Raw genomic sequence first — 24,468 nt, forward strand, 5'->3', positions numbered from 1 at the left:
ACTCCATGCCTGGCTAATTTTGTCATTTTTTGTGTGGAAATAGGGTTTTGCCATGTTGCTCAGGCTGGTGCCAAACTTTTGGGCTCAACTGATCCACCCACCTTGGCCTTTCAAAGTGCTGGGATTTCAGGCACAATCTAGGAAGCTAGGAGCTAGGAAGGTTGAGGCTGCAGTGAGCTGTGATTGTACCACTGCATTCCAACCTGGGCAACAGAGTGAGACCCTGTCTTAAAAAAAAACAAAACACAAAAGCTTTTAGCCACTGATACAATGCTGGCTGATGTAACTTGATAATACCATGGCAATTTAAATATAGATAAAACTAAAAACTTTAATAATGTTATAGAAGTATACAAGATATCAAAGAAGGAAATTATTTTTACGAAGCTGTATTTATTTGGAGGGCATCAGGTATTTGTGTCAAGATAATATGCAGGCCTGACTACATCTAGTTTCTCAAGCAAATTTGCATTCTCCCATTTCTTGGCTGTGCTTTCCTCTGTATCGATTCTTTCTTAGGCAAATTCTCTGCTTAAGTTCCCAAGACTGCTGCTGGTAGCACTAGTTTTATTTTCTAGTCCCTCATTAAGCAATAGAGAGAGACTCTTCCTTCCTAACAATTCAAACAAAAGTTCTAGACTTGAATCTTAGTGAATTAGGTTGGGTCATGAACGTATACTGAATTAATCACTTCCTGTGAGTCTTGAAGATTTAATGATTCATTTGGCCAACCTGGATCACATGCCACCCAAGCCACAGGGACTGTGGGATTGAAGAATCATTTAAATAACTACCATGGCATCATTTGATATACTTTACTGTATTAGTTCGTTTTCATGCTGCTTATGAAGACATACCTGAGACTGGGCAATTTACAAAAGAAAGAGGTTTAGTGGACTTACAGTTCTACGTGGCTGGGGAGGCCTCACAATCATGGTGGAAGGTGAAAGGTATGTCTTACATGGCAGAAGATAAGAGAAGAAAGCTAGTGCAGGGAAACTCCCATTTTTAAAACCATCAGATCCTGTGAGACTCATTCACTATCATGAGAACAGCACGGGAAAGGCCCACCCCCATGATTCAATTACCTCCCACCAGGTTCCTCCCATGACACATGGGAACTGTCAGAGTTACAATTCAAGATGAGATATGGGTTGGGACACAGCCAAACCATATCATTCACAGTTTAAGATCATGGGGAACCACTGCTCCTACTTTACCTAGATTAATTACATCAGAAATTTTTACTTACAGCATTCTCCTTCCTAATGCTTATTTCTTTTTGATTCAAAATTCGGATTGCATGAAAGAAAAAGCAAGTTATAGCTAGCTAGAGCTACAAACAAAACAAAATACAAAAACAAGCACACAACAAAAAAAACCCAAACAAATCCAGCAACAAGTATTGGAAGAAGCCTTAGGTATCTCACAGGATCAAAGGAAGAGTTGAACATGCCTGTGGAGATGCAAGGAAAAAAGGTAATCTGTAGAACCTTAGAAGCAGGGGTCAATGGTCTCTTTAGAGTAATGGTATCAATGTCAGTCTACCACAAAGACTTTCAGTCTTATCTGTCAATTAAAATTTCCAGTTTCTTAGGGGAAAGGATTTGATTAGCCATTGCTGGTCAAATGTAAACCTCTGGATCATTCAGCTATTCCTGGGAGACTGAACTATGTAATATAACATGAAAAAAATACCACTACCTTCTTTAGAAAAATAAGGAATGACATTCATGGAAATGCACTTTTGCAATATTGCATAGCTAATAATAGCAGAGCCAGTATTTTAATCCAGTTTTGATTAAATAATTTATATTCTGTAAATAGTAGCATGACTGTTAAACACATTGTGATATCCTGTTTACAATTCTTAAATGTGATGATTTTGTTTTTCCATTTGCGTGCCTTCTTTGCACTTTGCTAATTCCTTAATATTAATCAAGCTGTGCTTAAGACATTTCAGTCTGTTCTAGCAAGAGCAGTGTCTGTGGAGGCTGAACCTGCTTGGCATCAGGATTACAAGTAGGATGTGCTCATCAAAGAGGCAAAACTCCCTTGGAAAATTGCTCTCCCTCCTTTAGTGATTCTTCCTGAGAGCTCTTCTCATCTCACTTTTTGTAGGATTTTAAGTTTAGTTTATTTAAGGAATGATTCTGTATCACACCAACTCTATTCCCCATGAATGTACATGATCTGAAAATTACAAATCCTAACAGTTTCTGCTCACAATATGTGAATCTAAGAGTCAAGAGAACATTTCACAGTAAGCATAAAATGTGACAAAACTAGATTAAAAAGATCCCTGGTGATGACATGATTCTGTTAGGGGTGATGAGGCTGTTTTCTTCACCCATTCTGAACAACAGATTTTGACTATGTATCAGTTGCTTTTCACTCATGTCAGGTAATTTCTTACAATAGGTTTTGAAAGTTACACACACATAGACATGCACATTTATTTTATATATATATAATATATATATAGAGAGAGAGAGAGAAAGAGAGAGAGAGACAGAGAGAGACAGAAAAACTATTAGGACAACACATCTTAGAAGCATAACTATCTATAAAATAAATTGAATTCCATACAACATGGTTTTATGTATTTATCTAATTTTTTATAGTATGATTCTAAGCCTATTCATTAAGGAACATTAGCGTTTTTGCAGTGGCCTTATTTGGTTCCTTTTCTTTCACAATTCTTCTTCATGGACGGTTTTGTCTTGATCTCAGGCAGCTCCTATCCCACACAAGTTTATGCTGCATTAGTCACTTCTACCGTTAAAGAATATTGGAATACAGAAAATTCAGCCTCTCCACTGACAATTATTAAGGTTTTACTATTAGTCGGGCACAGTGGTTCATCTTTGTAATTCCTGCACTTTGGGAGGCCGAGTCAGAAATATTGCTTAAGCCCAGGAGTTCAAGCATGGGCAACATAGTGAGATTCTGTCTCTATAAAAAAAAATTAAAAAAAATTATCCAGGTGTGATGCTACCTACCTGTAGTCCCAGGTACTTGGGAGGCTGCGGTGGGAGAATCACTTGAGCCTAGGAGGTTCTGGGAGGTTAAGGCTGCAGTGAGCCGTGATCACACCACTACACTCCAGCCTGGGCAACAGAGTGAGACTCTGTCTCAAAAAAAAAAAAAAAAAATTCGCTATTGAAGTGCAGAGTCCTCATCTTTTTCTACACCTTGTGAGAACTGCCTGTTGCCATTTTAGCTTCCAATTTTCTGTTTGATCTCTTTGATCTGTAGAAATGAATTAAGCCATTTCTCACTGTGGGATCACTTGGGAAAAGCTCCTCCTTCTGAGGAAATCATTTGACTCTGGTGTAGCATCATCATAATATTCTCTTTATCCTTTAACTCATTGGTCCTCTTCTTCTCCCCCTAGAGCTCCCCAGTGCCACTAGCTAAATGGCTAAGTGGAGTGGTATTGTTCTTAGTATTTCAGGTCAATATCAGTGTGGGCTACAAAAGCACAAGTTTACACAATATGCAGACAGTGATATGGCAGCGAAACAACTTACGTGATACCTGACCCTATCCAAGGCAATCTGGCTCAAGGGAGAGTAGAGTTACATTCACGAGATGACTTTCCCAGTACACAGAAGTAAAGTAATCAGGCCAACAACAACAGCTTAGCACTGTGCAATCTACAAAGCATCTACAAAGCATTTCTACATGTATTATCCCTTTTAATCCTCAAAATGCATTATCTTCTTTCGTCTTCACAACACTGAATGAGATGATAATAGGATCCCCTTTTCAGATGAGGCTCAGAAAGGTTATGATTTGGTTAAAATGTGCACAGTCAGAGTTGAATCTGAATCAATATCTTGTAGCTCTGAATCCTACCTGTTTTCCTGATGCCTCATAGTTGGTGCCAGAAAAAGTACCTTTCCTAATTTTTATGTCTTCCTAACACAAATACAATCAGTATTGCCTTTTGCCTGAGTATAAAAGTACAGATCTTTTAAATGATTCATTAAAAGAGAGACCAGACAGGCAAGAAGGAGATCTCCTTATAGTGCAAATACAAGAAAATCTACAGTAGATGAAAGATCAGGAATAAACTATAAGTAAAGATCACAAGATCAGAAATGGGGCAAAGAAGGGCTACTTTTCCTATAATCTAAGAATCCACCCAAATTGGACCTTCTCTAACAAACAGAGGAAAACTTACTGTATTCTTTTGCTTCAAAATATTCTGTTCACTTGAAATTTGGAAAATATACATTAAAATTAAATAATTCTATAGAAAAAAACTTTATATTCTTTAGAATAAATAAATTATCAGAGGTTATGACTAGTAACCTAGTCATAACAAAGGCAAAACAGTAAAGTGTAGGGTTCTTGCTAAGAGAATCTTTTGCAGCAGCCAGAGGAGTTCCTTTATAGTGTTGAAAAGAAGCCCAATGTGTGCACAGGGTTATATTTTAGGTGATAAAGGAGACTTTCTAACATCTTTTCTCTCTTTGATTCTATAAAGATCAAATAAAAATTCTGTTCATTTTAAGAGAAGCCTAAAATATGAGAAGCATCCAAGGTTCCTTTTCTCAGTGTGACAGTGTTGCTGACACACAGCTGGAGACTGATTTATCATCACATTTAAAGAAAGCCTTTAACAAATGACAACACATGTGCACATTAGGCGGTTCCTTTCTCTCACATAAAACAAAGTGATAAATGGTATATGAATTTTAAAGGCATAATTCCTCAAATGAAAACTCTAAAATATGAGAGTTAAAATATCTGAATTGCTGGTGATTCCCCCATTTCAAGTTTTTGTATGGCATTCCATGGGATAATATTGAGGAAAGTTAGCTAAGAGTCTATTAGTCTCTTCTCATCTCAATGCCAGTCTTACATCACCATTTCTATGCTTCATATTTATAAAATGCATTGTGATTTTCATTTAGAAAGCTGAAGTGGGTTGGTTTCGTCACAAACCTACCCCTACCCCTCTCTTCTACGATATCCACTTTTTATTTCTGACAATTAAATTAGGATTCCTTAAAACAGAGTAGGCCAGGAGCATACAGTTAATTCATAAATCTTTGATTTTTATGTGAGAATGTCAAAAACATCAAGTCAAGAGAAAGTCAAGGAATATTCCAAAATTTTATATAGCATCTATCAACATGGGATCTATGGTAACCCCATACCTCCATTTCACGCACATACTTTCTTTTTCTATGAAGGTTCAGTTTGAAATTTGACCCCGTTAGGATTTTAAGCGGCCATATTTGGCATGAAAGTCAAGACTGGGGCTGGTAAAATACAGCCAGCCAATAGGCCAATTTCAGCAAACTGACTGCTCTTACAAATAACGTTTTATTGGAACACAGCCACACCCATTTGCTTATAAATTGTCTGCAGTTACTTTCATACCATAACCACAGAGTGAAGTAGTTGTGATGGTTTGAGGCAGAAAAGCCTAAAATATTTACTATATGAACCTTTAAAGAAATAGTTCGCTGACCCCTGCCTGGTCTAACCTAATTCTGATTAGTGTTATAGGGCTGAAAGCAAGATATTTTTTTTCCTTCTTGATTCTTTCATATATAGAAAACTATTTTTTCAATTAAAAATCTATTATTTGAAAGTTTATCAGAACTGGCTGTAACCCAGATACTATTTTTTTTTTTTTTTTGTATTCAAAAGAAAGCTATTAACCCTGACAGACGTTTCTCAGTCTGTGCTTTTTTCTATTTTATCATTTTAAAGTACATCAAATAGAAAGATGAAAAAGCATTTGTCGGCTACTTGGCTAGCTTCACAAATTTTCCCCCTTCCTACCAGCAGAAATCTCCAAATGACTTTTTCAGTGACTATAAATCGCTAAACTTCTACTTCTCACCCGCCATTCTACCCCTGACCTGCAACTAGATTTCCAATGCTCAAAGTGGTTGGTCCTGACAGAAACAGAAGGGCCCTTTTAGGTAAAATAGCTCTAATTTTCACAGGAATTTTCCTAGTCGCAGAAATGGAGTTTACAACAAGGAAATAACACTCTCTTTAGTGGGTTTGAGTTGCGATCCTGAAACTATAAAGTTTCCTCCAAACAGTCTGCTCATAAATCCTTTTAAGTATGCAGTCCTTAGCACAAGTCTCTACTAAATTAAATATCAAGCAGAGCTAGGAAAGGACTAGTAGGTACGTTCGATTATTTTATAAGGTTGGGATACAGAAAGTGGCACAGGAATTTGAAACTCTAATTGCTGCTTCTCCCCTGTTGCTCTTTTAGTCTCCTGAAGAGTGTCAAAAGTTCCAAGCTCATGCTCTCCTAGCTAAACATGTTCAGGCTTTTTGTCCTCAGTTCTGACACCAAGCACTAATTGTACATACCCAGAAAGCACAGGGAATTCAGTGTGGTTTTTCTTTGTATTGTTGAGATTATTTCTTTAAACAAGAAATTTTCATCTTTGGGGCCCTTGGCCTCATTTTCTGAGGCAATAAAACAATTCAGCAGTGACTCGGCAACTTGTAAACTTTTGTCTCAGACACCTCATCTCAATAATTCTGCAAGCCAGAAGTTAAATTTTCCAGATATCCCCTCCCCCAAAATATTGAAGAGTAAAATGAAAATCATTGTAATATTAAAAGAGAAACTAGAAACATGGATATATTCCACAACTCAAGGAACTCAGGTTATTTGGACAATGTGCAATAATTGAGTTATAATCCTTGCCTGCTTTTAGCTAGTTACATGACCTGAGAGAGTCATCGTGTAGAACTGGGTTTGTTAAATGATTAGGCTTGGTTTTTAAAGTCTTTCTTGTATACAGATTCAGATTGTATTCAGATTCTGAACTGTGAGGACAGTCAATCTCTGGGACAGGTTTTTAGAGAAAGGCAGTCTTAAAAGATTTACTGTCCTGTGTTATTCCCCCATTGGCCTCAAATAAACTTATATGGAACTTGCAGAGCAGCACAGATCCTTGAATACCCTTGATAAGATAAATGACTCTTCTGTTTAGAAGGCTGTGCTCCTTGACCAAATGTACATCATTGGCAGGTGCCCAAGTAGAATGGTGAGAGAAAGAGAAGGTAGCTGTCTTCCCTGCCAGATCAGCTGAAGCAACCTTGGCCCTCAGGGGAGATGTGTTATAAGCAGATGGCCTTCACATGCCAAAGGGAACTGCACCATTTTACATACTGTCTCATCTAGAGCCAAGGGAGTAAGAAGTAAGTTATACAAATTCTTTCCTAGGCCTGTAATTTTACCATTTTATAGCTAATGAGGCTTTGATTTTCTTAAGTCTACAATTGAAACTTTGATAACCACACATTTTTACTGAGATGAATCTTGCCTTAACAGCTGCAAGTGGCACATGGTTCATTAGGGACTTCTATATTATAAGACATGTAATCCTCCCCTTAGTTTTTATAGAAAAAAACTCTCGAGAATGACACTATAATATTTGACCTTAATAACTGCACCTGGAGTCATTCACCAAGAATACCAGAGGGCTTTTGCCAACAAATTTAGCTCTGTACATTAGCAACACAATGATTCTGAAATCGCATTCATCTGTACTTTTTAGGAGGTTCTAAAGCAGCTCAGTCAACCTTGATGAATTAGTTCTTTCTGTAAAATAGAGGGATGAGAGAACTCATTATTAGTACCTTTTATAGAAATGGCATGAATCCAAATTGTTAGTAATTTAAGATGCATATTTCAGAAGTGCATGAATTAATTCAGTGAAATGGATGAGATTAAAAATAAATTTGCTCTAACCTTTTGTCGTGAAATGAGTACATGGAGATGTTATAATGAATGGGAGGTGTGGTAATCCAGCTCACTTAAGGATTTAAATCCATAAATGTCTTTTACCGCTGGTGCTCCATTCAGCACTCCTGTGCACAGGCAGACTGCTGCCTGCCTACGGAGGCCAGTGATTCTTCTATATTCTTTCTGTGTTGACAAACACTTAGAAAGCATCATCCTTGAGACCATTCAAGAACAGAAGTGTATGTTGGGGGAAAAGAAAGAAAAGAAAGAAAAGCTATATCATTCAAGTCCCAGGGAAGAAAATGCACAAACAACTTTATTCAACCCCTATCTTTGGGTAAGAAAATTAAGGTCAGTCTTACAGGAAGTCTTCAACTCCATCGTCCCACCCACAAGAAAGCCATTCATCCTCACTGCCAATGCCCTGGGTCAAGATTCTTAGCCTTTACACTTGGAAAACTAACTGCAGTAGCACTGGTTTTTTCTTTTCAACCAGTTTCTTTTGTCTCCAGCCTGCTTGCTTTCAGAAAGCTCTTGTTAACAGAAAGAGCTTGCTAAAATAGAAATTGGAGCTGATCATTTCCATGTTTTAAATCCTACATCTCCCACAGTAATCATGATAAAATTCAGATTTGATAGAGGAGGACTCGAGGCCCTTCCTTCACTATCTGGGCTCTATCTGTACAGCTAAGGAGTGCTCTGCTCCTGTCAAATCAATCTATGTGCAGTTTCCCAAATGGTTCTGTGTTCTCTTGTCTCTGATCCTTTGTGCATGCCTTTAATTTCTCGTTAGGTCTAAAATTTGAAGGATGAAAAAGGATAGTTAAAATTTATTGGGCATCTAATTATAAGCCAGGTATAATTCTGAGGATTTTACATTTTTTAATGCATTCAGTTCTCCCAGCAACAGTATGAAGTAGGTACCCTCAGTATCCTGGCTTCATAAAGGAGGAACTTGAAGCATAGAGCAGTTAAGTTCCCTACCTGAGGTTACACATAGAGTAAGAGTTACATATGGGATTCCAGGGCATATGCTCATAGCCAAGGTGTTACACTGCTTCTAGGTCTCATGAGGCATTTACTCATCCTTCAAAATCCAGTTCAGAGGGCATTTTCACTGGGAAACTCCTGTGATGCCCCCACCTCCCGCTGCGTCTTATGGAGGTGATGCGCATCTGTGTTCCTTAGTACCCCATGTGCACCCCCCGTTGTAACACAGACAGCATTGTACGTGCTAGCATCTCCACAGTCTCTCCTGCGTTTCCATGCCTTGTGCTCTGTAAACATCTGTGGATTGGAGAATAACTTGTTTTCAAAAGAAATCATTTCCTTTTGTTTTAAAATGTTCTATATTTCTAGTGAGTAATTCAGTCCTTAGTAGACAGTGAGTACTCAGTAAGTGTTGGGCCAAATGAAAGAGCAAATGGGTTTATGAGATCTTTCTTGGTACCCATACGAAGCAGGAGTAGATCAACTTCCATTAATATGGCAGTTCTCCTTATTTTGCTTTACCGTGCTTTTTGTTGTTGTTGTTGATTGTTTTTGCTACTCCATCAATTACAAATACCACTACCCCACATGACTATACAACTGTAAAGAAAAAGCTTCTCTAGTGTAGGCTTTGATTTATAGGGTATAGCACACTTCTTAATTTTAGCACAATAATGAAAATAATTACAACAGAATTTTTTCAGATTGATATTTGATACAGCAAGAAAGGGAAAGAAACATCTACTATGTGCCAAGTCCTAGTCCAAACACTTTATAGGATTTCATTTAATTATCATAGGATTCTTTTAGGATAAGTATTATTATCTTCATTTTACAGATGAGAAAATTGAAGATCAGGGTGATTAAGTTTTTTATCCAAAATCATATAAAGAGTAATTTGCTGAGTGGAAACCCAAACCTAGACCTGCCTATACCTTATTTAAAGCATGGCCAATGAAAGGGTGTCTGAGGTCAGGGTTGGTGCCTATGTAAGTGACCACTCTCTGAGACTACAACTTCAAGTAGATTCAGAAATAAAACAAACCTAATTAACTTCATTATTCAATGGCAGGATTTGTATTGAGTTTGCCAGTAGAGTAGAAAGAAGGCATCATTGCCTAGTGATCAAGAGAGCAACTCTGTTGCTAGACTGCTAGTTTGAATCCCTCCTTACTTGCTGTATAACCTTGGGCAAGAGGCAGAACACTTCTGTATCCAGTTTCTCTACCTGAAAAACAGGCACAATAACAAAACCTACCTTATGTAGTTATTGGACCCTGTCTCCTGATCTATGGTTTAGTTAGAGCTTTCTTGCCAGCATTACAGCACTAGAGAAACAGGAATCTCATGCCTTCTTAGCTTAGTGTATCTGCTGTCTACTTGTGTCCAACTCCAAAATGCCACTCCTCATCATGCTACCTGACTTCAAACTATACTACAAGGCTATAGTAACCAAAACAGCATGGTACTAGTACAAAAACAGATACATAGACCAATGGAACAGTACAGATGCCTCAGAAATAACACCACACATCTACAACCATCTGATCTTCGACAAAACTGACAAAAACGAGCAATAGGGAAAGGATTTCCTATTTATTAAATGGTGCTGGGAAAACTGGCTAGCCATATGCAGAAAACAGAAACTGGGCCCCTTCCTTGCACCTTATACAAAAATTAACTCAAGATGAATTAAAGACTTAAATGTAAAACCTAAAACCATAAAAACCCTAGAAGAATACCTAGGCGATATCATTCAGGACATAGTCATAGGCAAAGACTTCATGACTAAAAGACTAAAAGCAATGGCAACAAAAGCCAGAATTGACAAATGGGATCTAATTAAGCTAAGGAGCTTCTGCACAGCAAAAGAAACTATCATCAAAGTGAATAGGCAACCTACAGAATGGGAGAAAATCTTTGCAATCTATCCATCTGACAAAGGTCTAATATCCAGAATCTGCAGAGAACATAAACAAATTTACAAGAAAAAAAAAAAACAAACAACCCCATCAAAAAGTAGGTGCAGGATATGATCAGATACTTCTCAAAAGAAGTTATTCATGTGGCCAACAAAAATATGAAAAAAAGCTCATCATCACTGGTCATTAGAGAAATGCAAATCAAAACCACAATGAGATACCATCTCATGTCAGTTAGAATGACGATCATTAAACAGTCAGGAAACAACAGATGCTGGTGAGGATGTGGAAAAATAGAAACACTTTTACACTGTCGGTGGGAGTGTAAATAAGTTCAACCATTGTGGAAGACAGTGTGGTGATTCTTCAAGGATCGAGAAATGGAAATACTATTTGACCCAGCAATCCTCATTACTGGGTATATGTCCAAAATATTATAAATCATTCTACTATAAAGACATATACACACGTATGTTTATTGCAGCACTATTTACAATAGCAAAGACTTGGAACCAATCCAAATGCCCACTGATGATAGACTAGAATGTGGCACATATACACCATAGAATACTGTGCAACCATACAAAAGAATGAGTTCATGTCCTTTGCAGGGACATGGATGAAGCTGGAAACCATCATCCTCAGCAAACTAACACAAGCACAGAAAATCAAACACTGTATGTTCTCACTCATAATTGGAAGTTGAACAAGGAGAACACATGGACACAGGGAGAGGAACATCACAAACTGGGGCCTGTCGGGGGGTAGGACGTAAGGGGAGGGAGAGAATTAGGACAAATACCTAACAGATGTGGGGCTTAAAACCTAGATGACGAGTTGATGGGTGCAACAAACCACCATGGCACATGTTTACCTATGTAGCAAACCTGCATGTTCTGCACATGTATCCCAGAACTTAAAGTAAAATAATTAAAAAAAGAATGCCACTCCTCATTCCAGGCTCTCCTGCATGATGGATGAAGGCATGGGATTATGAATCCCAGACATCCTTCTGCTAATGCACTTCTTTTCTCAGGAAGTGACAAAAGTTTTTTTTTTTGTCTCAGCTCTAACAGTCATGTAGTTTATGTCTACACCATGCTGTACAAATTACAGTCAATTACTTAAGGTTAACAATAGGAATTCCCAGTAGTAGTAAAGAAACTAGCTATTTGTAAGTCATTTGTAGTAATCTTTAGTAACTGATAATTAGGCACTAATTAGTTCATTTGCTTAGTGTTGTTTTCACGTAGTAAGACGCTTAGTGAGTTAATTACAAGAAAAGAATTGAGTGGTAATTAAATGTCAATTAAGGAGTTTTATATGTAAGCAAAGTGCCTTGGTTAAATAGTAATGTTTAAAACTAAAACGATGAACTAAATGATTCAAGGTAATGTGATGAGAATTGTTCTGTTCTTATACTGATTATCATGGTGCATTAGTCTTGCTTGATATGCAACAGATTAAACAAATCTTAGGTTATTAGAGGTTTCTCAGTTTTAGCTCCATTGACATCTTGAGCTTAATAATACTTTTTTGTAGTGGGTGAGGGCTGTACTATGTGTCGCAGAATGTTCAGCAGCATCATGGTCCTTTACCCATTAGATGCAGTACTTTCTCAATTGTGACAAATAAAAACATCTCCAGACATTGCCAAATGTCCTCTGTGGGGGTGGCGATGCGGAAGCAAAACCCCCTCCAGTTGAGGATACTGGGCTGTCTCCTAATATTTTGTTTTTGTTGTGTTTTTCTTGAAGATTACTTTATTTTCATTACTTATGTGAAGTTGTATTTTTAGAGCTCATGATAACATCTGAGGGCTCCACTGGCCAAATATATTACCAAGAACTAACTGCTACAGTGGTAAGAACACTGAATTTGGTACCCAAAGACTTCAGCTCAGAGTAAGTGTTCCCCACCATTACGTGATCTTAGGTGAGCCATATGACATCTTTGAATATAAGTTTTCTCATCTGTATGGCAAGGATAAGAGAATAATCTCTAGTTTCATGTAGGATTCTAAGACTTCTGAAGTAAAAACAAACCAATACTTTGCAATATGACTTTTCACCCTTAGTCACAAAGATAGTTTGGGATCATCCAGAACCTTCCTTGACCAATTATCTATTTTTCAAATTCAAATATATTTATTGAGTGCTTTCTACATGCCAGACACTTTTTCTAGGCACTGAAGACAAATTAGTGAACAAAATAGACTAATTCATGTTGTGTTAGAGTGAGACAGTGCATGGACACACAAAAGCAGAGTTGGGGTAAATAATTTAGTTATAATAGGGTGATATAGAAGTTCCTACTGAGGAGAAAAGACTTGAAAGAATGGGGAAATGAGCCATGTGGGTATCAGGGAGGAGATTGTGGTGTCCAAGATTGAGAAAGAGCCAGTGCAAAGCCTATTTCCTTTTTCTTATCCAAAAGGCAAAATGTTTATTAACGTAAGTGGATGTTATAATTGAAATTGTTGCGTATAATGTTAAAATTAGGTATTTTATTATAAATGTTTATGATTTTCCTTTTAAAGGACATTAATATGTGTCTACAAGATATTTTAAAATAAGCATATGTATGCCTTTTAATACAATGTTTGGATGATTTTAATAAATGGGGAATAGTACGACTAAGAATAGTGAAAGAAAAGTTTTATTAAGAGTCAATTACAAAATAGGCAAACACTGCTGTGTTATTGTCTTTCTGTAACATTAAATTAGTTACTCTTGTCAGATTGAGTTTTTGACAATAATATTTTAGCACTACATTAAGAAGTCACACTATGACCTTTACAATTTGAAATCTTCCAGATAACTATAAAAGTTCTACTCAATGTAATTGGAAAGTCTCAATGTAAATCTCTCAGCCTAGATGATCCTCAGCCATCTGTCCTCAGCTTAGATAATCCTCAGGAAAGATGTAAAGGAATTCTATTCCCCAAGTTATTGCATGTACATAATAGTTAGTCTGTGGGCTTTATACTTTAAAAATTAACCAATTAATATATATTTAGGAGTATAAGCACAGGCTTCTTACATGCATATATTATGTAATAGTCAAGCCTGGGCTTTTAGTCTACCCATCATCCAGCTAGTGAACATTGTACCCAATAGGTAGTGTTTCAACCCTCAACCTTCATCCCTCTCCCATCCCCCACTTTCATACTCTTCAACATCTATTATTCCATTTTGTAAGTTGATGTGGATGCGTTGTTTAGCTCCCACTTATAAGTAAGAACATGCAATACTTGACGTGCTGTTTCTGAGTTATTTCACTGAGGATAATGACCTCCAGTTTCAGCCGTGTTGCTACAAAAACCATGAAGTCATTCTTTTTATGACTAAGTAGTATTCCATTGTATATATGTACCGCATATTCTTTATCCATTTCTCTGTTGATGGACGCTTAGGTTGATTCTCTATCTCAGCTATTGTGAATGGTGCTGCAATAAGCATACAAGTGCAGGTATCTTTCTGTTATAATGATTTCTTTCCCTTTGGGTATATACTCAGTAGTGGGATTGCTGGATCGAATGGTAGCTCTATTTTTAGTTCTTTGAGAAATCTCTATATTGTTTTCCATAAAGGTTGTACTAATTTACATTCCTACCAACAGCATATAAGTATTCCCTTTTCTCCCCATCCTTGCCAATAACTGTTGTTTTTAGATGTTTTCATAATAGCTATTCAGACCAGTGTAAGATGGCATCTCATTGTGGTTTTAATTTACATTTTTGTGATGATCGGTGATGCTGTACATTTGGTCATATACTTGTTAGCCACTTTTATGTTTTCTTTTGGAAAGTGTGTTTATGTCTTCTGCCCACTTTTAAAAATGATTAATTTTTGTTTCAATAGTTTTTGGGGTGCAAGTGGCTTTTGGTTACATGGATAAGTTCTTTAGTGGTCACTTCTGAGATTTTGGTGCACCCATCACTTGAGGGTTGTACACTGTGCATGATACGTAGAGTGAATTTATCATTCACTCTCTCCCAACCTTCTCCCCCAAGTCCCCAAAATTCATTTTATCATCCTTATGCCTTTACATCCTCATAGCTTATCTCTCACTTACAAGTGAGAACATGCAATATTTGGTTTTCCATTCATGAGTTACTTCACTTAGAATAAAGCCCTCCAGCTCCATCCAAGTAGCACAAAAACATTATTTCATTTCTTTTTATGGCTGAGTAGTATTCCATGGTGTATATATATCACATTTTCTTTATCCACTCGTTGGATGATGAGCATTTAGGTTGGTTCAAAATTTTTGCAATTACGAATTGTGCTGCTATAAACATGTGTGCGCATGTGTCCTTTTTCATATGATGACTTCTTTTCCTTTGGGTAGATACCCAGTGGCGGGATTGGTGGATCAAATGATGGTTCTACTTTTAGTTCTTTGAGGAATCTCCATACTGCTTCTGTAGTGGTTGTACTAGTTTACATTTCTACAGTGTAATGGGGTTCTCTTTTCACCACATCCATGCCAACATCTATTGTTTTTTGACGTTTTAATTACAGCCATTTATGAAATGTAAGGTGGTATCTCATTGTGTTTTTAATTTGCATTTCCCTGATAATTAGTGATGTTGAGCATTTTTTATATGTTTCTTGACTGTTTGTATATCCTCTTTTTTGAGAATTGTCTATTCATGTCCTTTGCTCACTTTTTGATAAAATTATTGTTTTTTTTCCTGCTGATTTGTTTGAATTCCTTGCAGATTCTAGATATTAGTCCTTTGTCAGATACACAGTTTGTAAATATTTTCTCCCACTCTGTGGGTGGTCTGCTTACTCTGCCAATTATTTCTTTTGCTGTGCAGAAGCTTTTTAGTTAAATTAGGTTCTATTTTATTTTTGTTTTTGTTGCACTTGCTTTTGGGGTCTTAGTTATGAAGTCTTTGCCTAAGCTAATGTCTAGAAGAGTTTCTCCTATGTTATCTTCTAGAATTTTTATGATTTCAGGTCTTAGATTTAAGTCTTTGATCCATCTTAAGTTGATTTTTGTATAAGGTGGAAGATGAGGATGCAGTTTAATTCTTCTACATGTGGCTTGCCAGTTTTCCCAGCATCGTTTATTGAATAGAGTGTTCTTTTCCCAATTTATGTTTTTGCATGCTTTGTTGAAGATCAGTGGCTGTAAGTACTTGGCTTTACTTACAGATTCTCTCTTCTGTTTCATTTTTATACTAGTACCATGCTGTTTTGGTAACTATAGCCTTGTAGTATAATTTGAATTTGAGTATGTGATGCCTCCAGATTTTCTTTTCTTTTCTTTCTTTTCTTCTTTCTCTCTCTCTCTCTCTCTCTCTTTAGCTTAGTATTGCTTTGGCTATGAGGGCTGTTTTTTGATTCCATATGAATTTTAGAATTATTTTGTCTAGATCCATGAAGAATGATGATGATATTTTGAAGGGAATTGCATTGAACCTGTAGATTGCTTTTGGCAGTATGGTCATTTTCACAACATTGATTCTACCCATCCATTGAGCATGGAATGTATTTCCATTTGTTTGTATCATCTATGATTTATTTCAGCCATATTTTGTAGTTTTCCTTGTAGAGATCTTTCACCTCCTTAGTGAGGTGAAAGTATATTCCTAGGTATTTTATTTGCTTCTTTTATTCCCTTCTACTCAGTATAAAAACATTGTCTATTCTGAGAACTGCCTCTTCTGTGGTGCTCCCCTGTCTTTATCAGTGTTATCTTTTTTCCTGTGCACCTATTGTTCCTGCCGTGTTCAATTGGAATTCATTTTCCAGCAGTTTCCCTGAGTATGGGGTTTTGTACTCAAAGGGGGCTTTGGTTTATTAGTTTTGAGAATGCATAGGGTCCATATTTCTTCCGGTGTTTTCAGATCTCTTTGTGGATTCCTGGTACTCAGATGGCTATGAGGAAGAGTACAAGCTCTCTCCCAGAGTTTGCTGCTCTCCCCACTAGGCCTGCTGTGTGTGCTCTGCAGTGAATACCTGTGGACAAGCTTGGGACTCTCTTGTTCTCAGGTGTGCATGATGTCCAGTGATTTCCCTTTGCCTCATTTCAAATAATTCCAAATAAATGCTGATATTACAAGGACCTTTTGGCTCTAAACAGTCTTTCTTCACCTGTATGTATTTTGCGGCTCGGGGAGTAATGTTGTTACATAGTTTTGTTATGGATGTCATCTGTGTGACTTTTGTTTTGCTATTTTAGTTACTCCATCTGTTTTAATGAGACGATTCAGAGAGAATCTTATACTATATAGGGTCACCACTATTGCTATCATCCCAGCATTCCATCTGATGCATATTTTAATCCCATGCTATTGTATGTAACTACATTTCTGAAGCTACCTCAGGGAGCCTTTTGTCTAGAAAAGAGGGTCAAATAAGTTTAGAGAAAGGACACATGACATACCACCTCTGCCCTCATAGTCCACTTCCAGGAAGCAGGCATAATCTTTCTAAAAGCTGCCGTTTCTAATGCACTCTACATAAAACTTCATGGCTTAGAAATCTATGAAAGGAAAATATAGGCTTCATGACGTGAGGAAATAGAGGGTTTCTTCTCTTGGCACATTTTTTTTTTTTTTTTTGCAGACATAACACTCTGTTAACAGTTCCACCCAAGCCTTCAGAAACTTGAGAATTATTTGGAATGTGGAGGGATGAAATGGAGTGGGGACTGGGAGAAGTGGGGTAAAGGAAAATGGTGGAGATTATGCTAGCCCCAGGTTCTTAAGTCTCATTACTTCTTACAAGAGCAACGTGCAGCAACATACTGAAGTTTCTTCTCCATGCTCTACACTTTGTCCCTTAACAACTGGGCATGTCAGACTTACTCCCACCAGAAACACGGTGGGGAAAAAAATCCTGGAGTAAATGAGAGTAAATGTAATTTCATCAGCACTGCCCTTAAGCTTTTATTCTGAATATTCTCTTTTCAGAGCCTTGTTGTTTGGAGTCCTCTAGAAACCTGAGTTTCCCGATCCTACTAAAGGTGTGCTGAGCACAGCATCAGCTCAAACCCAGATGTTTCTGACTTTAACTTAGCTTTAAGGTGTTAAGGGAGATGAGCTTTGAATTACCTTTGGGAAAATAATCTCCACTTTACTATTATGAAACAAATAAATCTTTACTAGTATTAAAAACACACTTCAAAGTTTTTTCTGCCTTTTTATCCCCCAGCAAACCTTACTTTCCAAACAGCATATTACTGAATAAAGTGTAAACGAATCAGTACCGTATGGCTTAATCTTCTCTTAAATCCCCTTTGGGCGTGAGAAATTAATTGACAAACTCAGTGGAAAAGCTTTCTTTTGGTGTTTGGAACCCCTAATTTAGGAAGCATGACAGCGATCGTTTAGGGACTCTGGTTCCACTTAATGCCTTCTTCCCTATCAACAAGTCTTATAGGGCTAATGGGAATGCAGCTTTCAGAGCTGACTACCTCAGACTCTGGGTCTCAATTTCCCCTCTGTATTTATTTCTCTGAGATTTTATTAGGAAATGCACATCAGTTAAGTGCAAACCAAAGGGTTTGTTGCCTCCTGTGAACTGAGACCATCAGGCTTGGGCAAATGCAGAGATTGGGAAAAGCAAGTCAGTCTGTTTCTTAGCTATTAAATGTTTCAGAAGTTCCATGAATGCTAAGCATCCCGTAGAGAACTCAACATGAGATAAAAGAGGTTTATGATTAGTCCCTGAAGATTATTTTTCAGGTTTCTCTCTATGGGCAAATGTTAATTAAGATTCCTTTGTGTTTGCAAGTGTGTAAATGGGAAAGTCAATGAGGTACGTAGGAGTATGGGTTTTTGGAGTGTTGAAAATCGTTCAAGACACTTCTCTGCCTCTCACTGGTTACGTGACTGGCCAAAAAACTGAGCTGAAACTGCAGGTGTATTGCGGGGGCTGTTGGGAACACCATTGAGCTCTTGCCTAAGGCTCAGCTAGGGGTAAAGTACAGGGTAAGCCCCTGTAGGGCTGAGGAACTTTGGGCTAACAAGGTAAAAATCAATCAAGTCTGCACCCTCTGCTTAGATTCCAGTCAGTTGCTTCAGACATGTTGAATAAGTGATTAAGAACTATAGAAATTACATTATCAGCCATGTGAAGGCATTTGATTTCTCTTTTCTGGTAACTCACTCCCATCACTTAATACATAAGTAACTGCCCTCTTGCCTGCAAAATAATTTATTTTGCTCTTGCCTAATCCTGTACCTTTTCCCTGAAGAAGGGGAGGGTAAGGGGACTCAGATACATGTTAGAAATTGCATCCACTCCATTTTGGCTATGAGTCTTAATCTCATGAGCATCTCTTTCCTCATCTGTAAAACGAGTAGGGTTATAGGATCTCATAGCATTACAGTGAAGTACAATGATATATTAATATCTATTTAATATGTTCAATCGAATAAATGGCACTTGATAGGGGTCATTGTTAGATCTCTTCCAACTTGCTATTTCCTGGTTTATAAAGTGCTAGACATTAACAATGAGGGCTATTGTATCCTGAAGGTGATAGGACAGGGTTATTGTGAAGTTCAGGTAGTTCTGCTTGTGTGTAATTTGATTGAATGCTTTAGGGGTTAGAATGAGTCTTGGACAGGTTATCCCGAAAAGCCCTTTAAAAGACACACCTATCAAAAGCAAGGTGCCCCTGAAACCTGAAGCTGCTGTTTTGTAACACTTTCACATGTGGGAATGGAGCTTTGTTTCCCCAAATAACCACAAAATTCAATCAGGGTAATTATAGAAATCACAACTAACTCATATTTTTTTCTTTTGCTATTTTATGTTGCTTTATTATCTCTGTCACTAGTTACTTTATGTTTATTTTGTTACTCTCACAATGTTTTGAGACACAGACTTCAAATAATTGATTTGAATATTTTGGAAAAAAATTAAATAAAAATGCGTGGAGAATAATATTGCTAACATCTATGTATCCACTATAGAAATTTAATAATTGTGAAATTGGCAAATTTATTTTTACTTCTAATTTTTGATTTAAGTTGAAATGTCTCTATACCTCACTAATCCTGTTCCTCTTACTCAATGCCAATCCTATCGTTAACTTTGCGTGCATCTTTCTAGTCCATGTGTTATTTTCACTACATATAAAATCTTAAGACCAATATGTAATACTGTTTTGTGTTTTTAAAAATGTGTGTACAGTTGATCCTTGAACAACATGAGTTTGAAATGTGTGGCTCCACTTAGATGCAGATGTTTTCCAAACACAGATTGAAAATACAATATTAACAGGATGTGAAACCAGCCTATATGGAGGGCCAATTTTTTGTATACACAGGTTTCACAGCGCTGACTATGGGACTTGAATATGCTCAGATTTTGGTATACTCAGCCCGAAGTACATGCAGCAATCCTCTGCATGTACTGAGGGACAACCGTAAATGTTCTGAAACTCCTTGTTTCATTCAACAGTATTTTTGAGACCGATCCACCTGGACACATGTGGGTCCAGTAATTCATATTAACTATTAAATTACTAGTAATTCATTTTGTCATATGACTTTACCAGAAAATCTCTTTTCCCTTATGGCTCCATATTTAGATTATTTCCAACTTTTTGCTCTTTATTTCCCCAAATGGTTAATAGTTTGACAAAATATAAATCTATGTAGCTGCAAGATACATACAGCCAGTTTCTGTAAAGTGTAGTTATAAACAGGAAGAAACAGTCACTGTCAAGAGAGAATTCTGTGAGAAGCGATCTCGCCCATGAGGAGCATTGGAATCCTAACTGTAATGACATTGATGTGATATAAGTTTATTCTATTGCCCTGATTCTCAGGTTTATTTTATTTTATTTATTTATTTTTGAGACTCAGTCTTGCTCTTGTCACCCAGGCTGGAGTGCAGAGGCGTGACCTCAGCTCACTGCATCCTTTGCCTCCCGGGTTCAGGTGATTCTCCTGCCTCAGCCTCCCAAGTATCTGGGATCACAGTCTCCTACCACCATGCCCAGCTAACTTTTGCATTTTTTTAAGTAGAGTGAGGTTTCACCATATTGGCCAAGCTGGCCTGAAATTCCTGATCTCAAGTGATCAGCCTACTTTGGCCTCCCAAAGTGCTGGGGTTACAGGTATGAGCCACCATGCTGGGCCTCTTGGGTTATTATTATTATTATTTTTTTTTATCAGGATCACCTAATCCATGTCTTTTAACAAACCATGTAGTTTGTCCTTGGTTTATATTTTAGGAAACACTATCTTACGGGGCTGAGATTAAGAGCATAAATTTGCATAGAGTGCCTTCTATGATGTTGCTCCTTAGGAGCCTGTGATGATGAGAGGCTATTTACTAAGAAATCTTTTTCCTGGGAGACATGAGAAATATTGACATGTTTAGAGCCTTTACTATATACCAGCTCAGCGTTAGGCACTTTTAGACACATAATTCATTTAATCCTCACTGATCCTTGAAGGTTCATTTCATAGACAAAAACTCTAAGATTCACACATGTGTGATAATGGCCCAAGGCTGTATAGCTACTGAGCAATGATCTAAAACTTGAACCTAGCTCTACTTGATTCTAAAATCCTATTTTCTCTATTCTACATGTTCACATGTTCTCACGGGGTGGTAGAACCAGCAATACCATTATTAGACGCAGAGTCACTGAATCAGCAGAAATTTATTTGAGCCTCCACCATGCTGTTAGTTTGGTCAATTACCGTAAAAGTTTAAAAAGAAATACTCACTTCTTTTGAGGAGCTCGTAAGATACTAGAGAAGAAAAGATAACGATGACAGCAACAGTAGATAGTACTGTGAACTGAATTTGTGCATATTGGGAGGGAGCAGCATGAGTTGGAGAAGGAAAGCCATCCTGGAGGTGAGAATTGGGCCACTCTGAGAGCATGGATGGCATTTTCCCAGGCAGGCAGGAAGCAGCAGAGATTTTGGACAGGTAGACTTGTGTGAGCAAAATCTTGGCACTTGACGCTACAAATGGCCTATATCAACTGTTGCCGAGGATGCGAGTAAAACCCAACAGAGTAAGAGGGAGCTTAGACATGTGACTCCAACCTATTATCTCCTTCTGTTTTTCATACTTCTTGTCTCAATTCTCCTCAAATTATAGTATAGTTGATGGAATTCATCACGACACACAAGAGGCATAGAACACCAATGTCTTGAGAAAATCAGAAAGAGCTATCTAAGTAGAACAAGCCAAAAGTTCCTGGTGACCAAAGGAGGGTCACACACACACACACACACACACACACACACACACAACAGACAAGTTGAATACTTATGTTTGATGGTTGTTTAATGATAAAAAAAAAAAAACTATGATAACATCATTTGCTCTGAGAAGGCAGATGGAAGCTAGAGCTATGTGTTATAACAAGGTTTGTTGGCTAGCCTGAGAGCCAGCTGACTTTAAGCAAGTATGAGTTTAAAATGGATAGCCAGTTTCTTTCTCTTTCTTTCTCCTTTAAAAAATAATATTAAACCAATGCCCAGGAAGTAGCTAAGTCTCCTCCAGGGACCACAGCTGCTGTTTAGCACTCTCATGCCTGGGACATCAGTTCTATGTGACTCTTGCATTCACTGCCTCCCATCCCATCCCTACCTGCCTTTCCTTCCCAGTGCATTGGGAAATTAGGTTTTGGAGCATTGGAGTCAAACCGATCTACTTAGAGTCTTGCTTTCCTCCATTACTTGATGGAGATGTAAGATAACCTTTCTGAGCAGCATGTCCTTATCTGTAACCTAAAGATAATCCTGCTCCTAGAGTTGTTGTCAGAGTAATGTGTTGTGAAGCTCCACATGCTGTTATTCTCAGAAACCGAAAGCTAAGGGATTTTTAGCATTCACTGAAAAAAACTCCTAAAAGATGTGCTTCTGGAAAAATAAAATTGAACTCACAAAGAGTGAGATTTGAGGGTAAGTACTCATCAAAGAAGTTTGTAAAGATGTAGATACTGTTAAATAATCTCTGGTGGGCCGGGTGCTGTTACTCACACCTGTAATCCCAGTACTTTGGGAGGCCGAGGTGAGTGGATCACCTGGGGTCAGGAGTTCAAGACCAGCTTCGTCAACATGGTGAAACCCCGTCTCTACTAAAAAATACAAAAATTAGCTGGATGTGGTGGCACAAGCCTGTTAATCCCAGCTACTCGGGTGGATGGGGTAGGAGAATCACTTGAACCTGGGAGATGGAGGTTGTGGTGAGCTGAGATTGCGCCACTGCACTCCAGCCTGGGTGACAGAGGGAGGTGTTGTCTCAAAATAATAATAATAATAATAATCATCATCATCATCATCATCATCATCTCTGGCGGTGCATGCAGAGCAGCCTGCTGGGATGAAGAGGCCCAGCTAGTGGGCTGCGTGGCCACAGCCAGAGCATGAGGCCCAGCTTGGCATGCGGGTGCTCACCCGGCCAGGCAGTGGGCGGGGAGCGGCCCTGGGCTACGAGGCTTGCCCCCAGCTGGCTGACCGCCGTGCCTTCCATATGAGTTGGACCCCTGGCAGGGCAGGAGCCCAATTCACCCACTTGCCCACTCGGGGGAGTTAATGGCAGCAGAGGGGGCCATGGGTACTTTAGAAGAAAAGAATTTCAATCTGTCCTTCTCTGCCTCTAATGCAGAATTTGATGCTGTGGTTGCAGAATTAGAGGACGCTGTCGTGGATGAAAAGCTCCACTTATTACAGAGAAATTTCATAGATAAGTACTACCCGGAGTTTTGAGGACACGGAAGAGAATAATGTAACCTACATGCCTATTTTAATAAATATATTTTTTGGCAGAAAAAATATGTTGAAGGATAACCTCTGTAGCAGATTCCTGAATTCAATGTAGCAGTTTTCATAACTATGTTACAGCATCATAAGGATGAAGTGACTGGTGACATATTCGACATGCTGCTCACCTTTACCAATGTTTTGGCTTTTAAATAAATGTTTTTGGACTACAGAGCAGAAAAAGAAGGCTGGGGACTGGACTTAAGCAGTGGTCCAGTGGTGACTTTGTTGTGCACATCATCTATACCAGCTTTTCAGAACAATCTGCAACACTAGGTCCTACCTCCAGCCAATAAATGGGATCATTCTGGATGTCACCGACCCAATAAGCCAACAGAGTCTGCTCGTGATGATGACAGAAGAATATGTCTTGGAAAGACTGACTCTGTTCTGCAATTCTTCATTAGTACTAAGTATCAATAGGTCAAAACCAAAATGACCTAAACCTCCTGGACCTATGTCTCCTGAAACACCTTATTGTATTCATTAACCTTAATAATCCTCCCAATTGGTAACCCTGGTACTCCTCCCCTCCTCAAGTAGACACCTCTCTCAGGTATTTCTGAGTTCGACTCCTCTGGAGCAGGCCATGTCAATCATTCCACCTGGGATGATTGTTACACATGTTGGTGTGTAACAGTGTGGAATAATCCACCATCAACACCCTCTGTCCCAGCAGGCTTTACATGAATCTTTGTGCACCCACACCTCTTATTTACGTGAGTCAGAGTTTCAGTCCTTCAGCTTCAGTGTGGTTTCTGATATTTATCAACGTGTTATTCAAGCCATCTTGAGATTTCGGAATCTCCTATGACCACAGCTTGTCCTTGGCCATAGGAATCAATGGAAAGAGATGTCTTTTACATAAAAGCTACATGCAAAAAAAACCTCCTGATTTTAACATTTGTAGTCCTTGTGTCACTGTCTTCTGCTAATCCCATTGTTTCTAGAAGTCTCTTTTAAGTTTTAATTTTTTTTTAAAATTTTTATAGATGAATACTCAGGCTAACCTAGTGGGTATGATCTTGGAACTTCCATGATTACCCACTTAT

At 38.1% G+C, this 24,468-nt stretch overlaps 1 pseudogene; it reads left to right on the plus strand.

Annotated features, from left to right (window-relative positions):
* Positions 1 to 23,206: 23,206 nt before the first annotated feature.
* On the plus strand, positions 23,207 to 23,692 carry LOC112610209 (annotated as a pseudogene).
* Positions 23,693 to 24,468: the final 776 nt, after the last annotated feature.

The sequence above is a fragment of the Theropithecus gelada genome, chromosome 16 (assembly GCF_003255815.1).
Source record: "Theropithecus gelada isolate Dixy chromosome 16, Tgel_1.0, whole genome shotgun sequence".
Classification (NCBI taxonomy): Eukaryota; Metazoa; Chordata; class Mammalia; order Primates; family Cercopithecidae; genus Theropithecus; species Theropithecus gelada.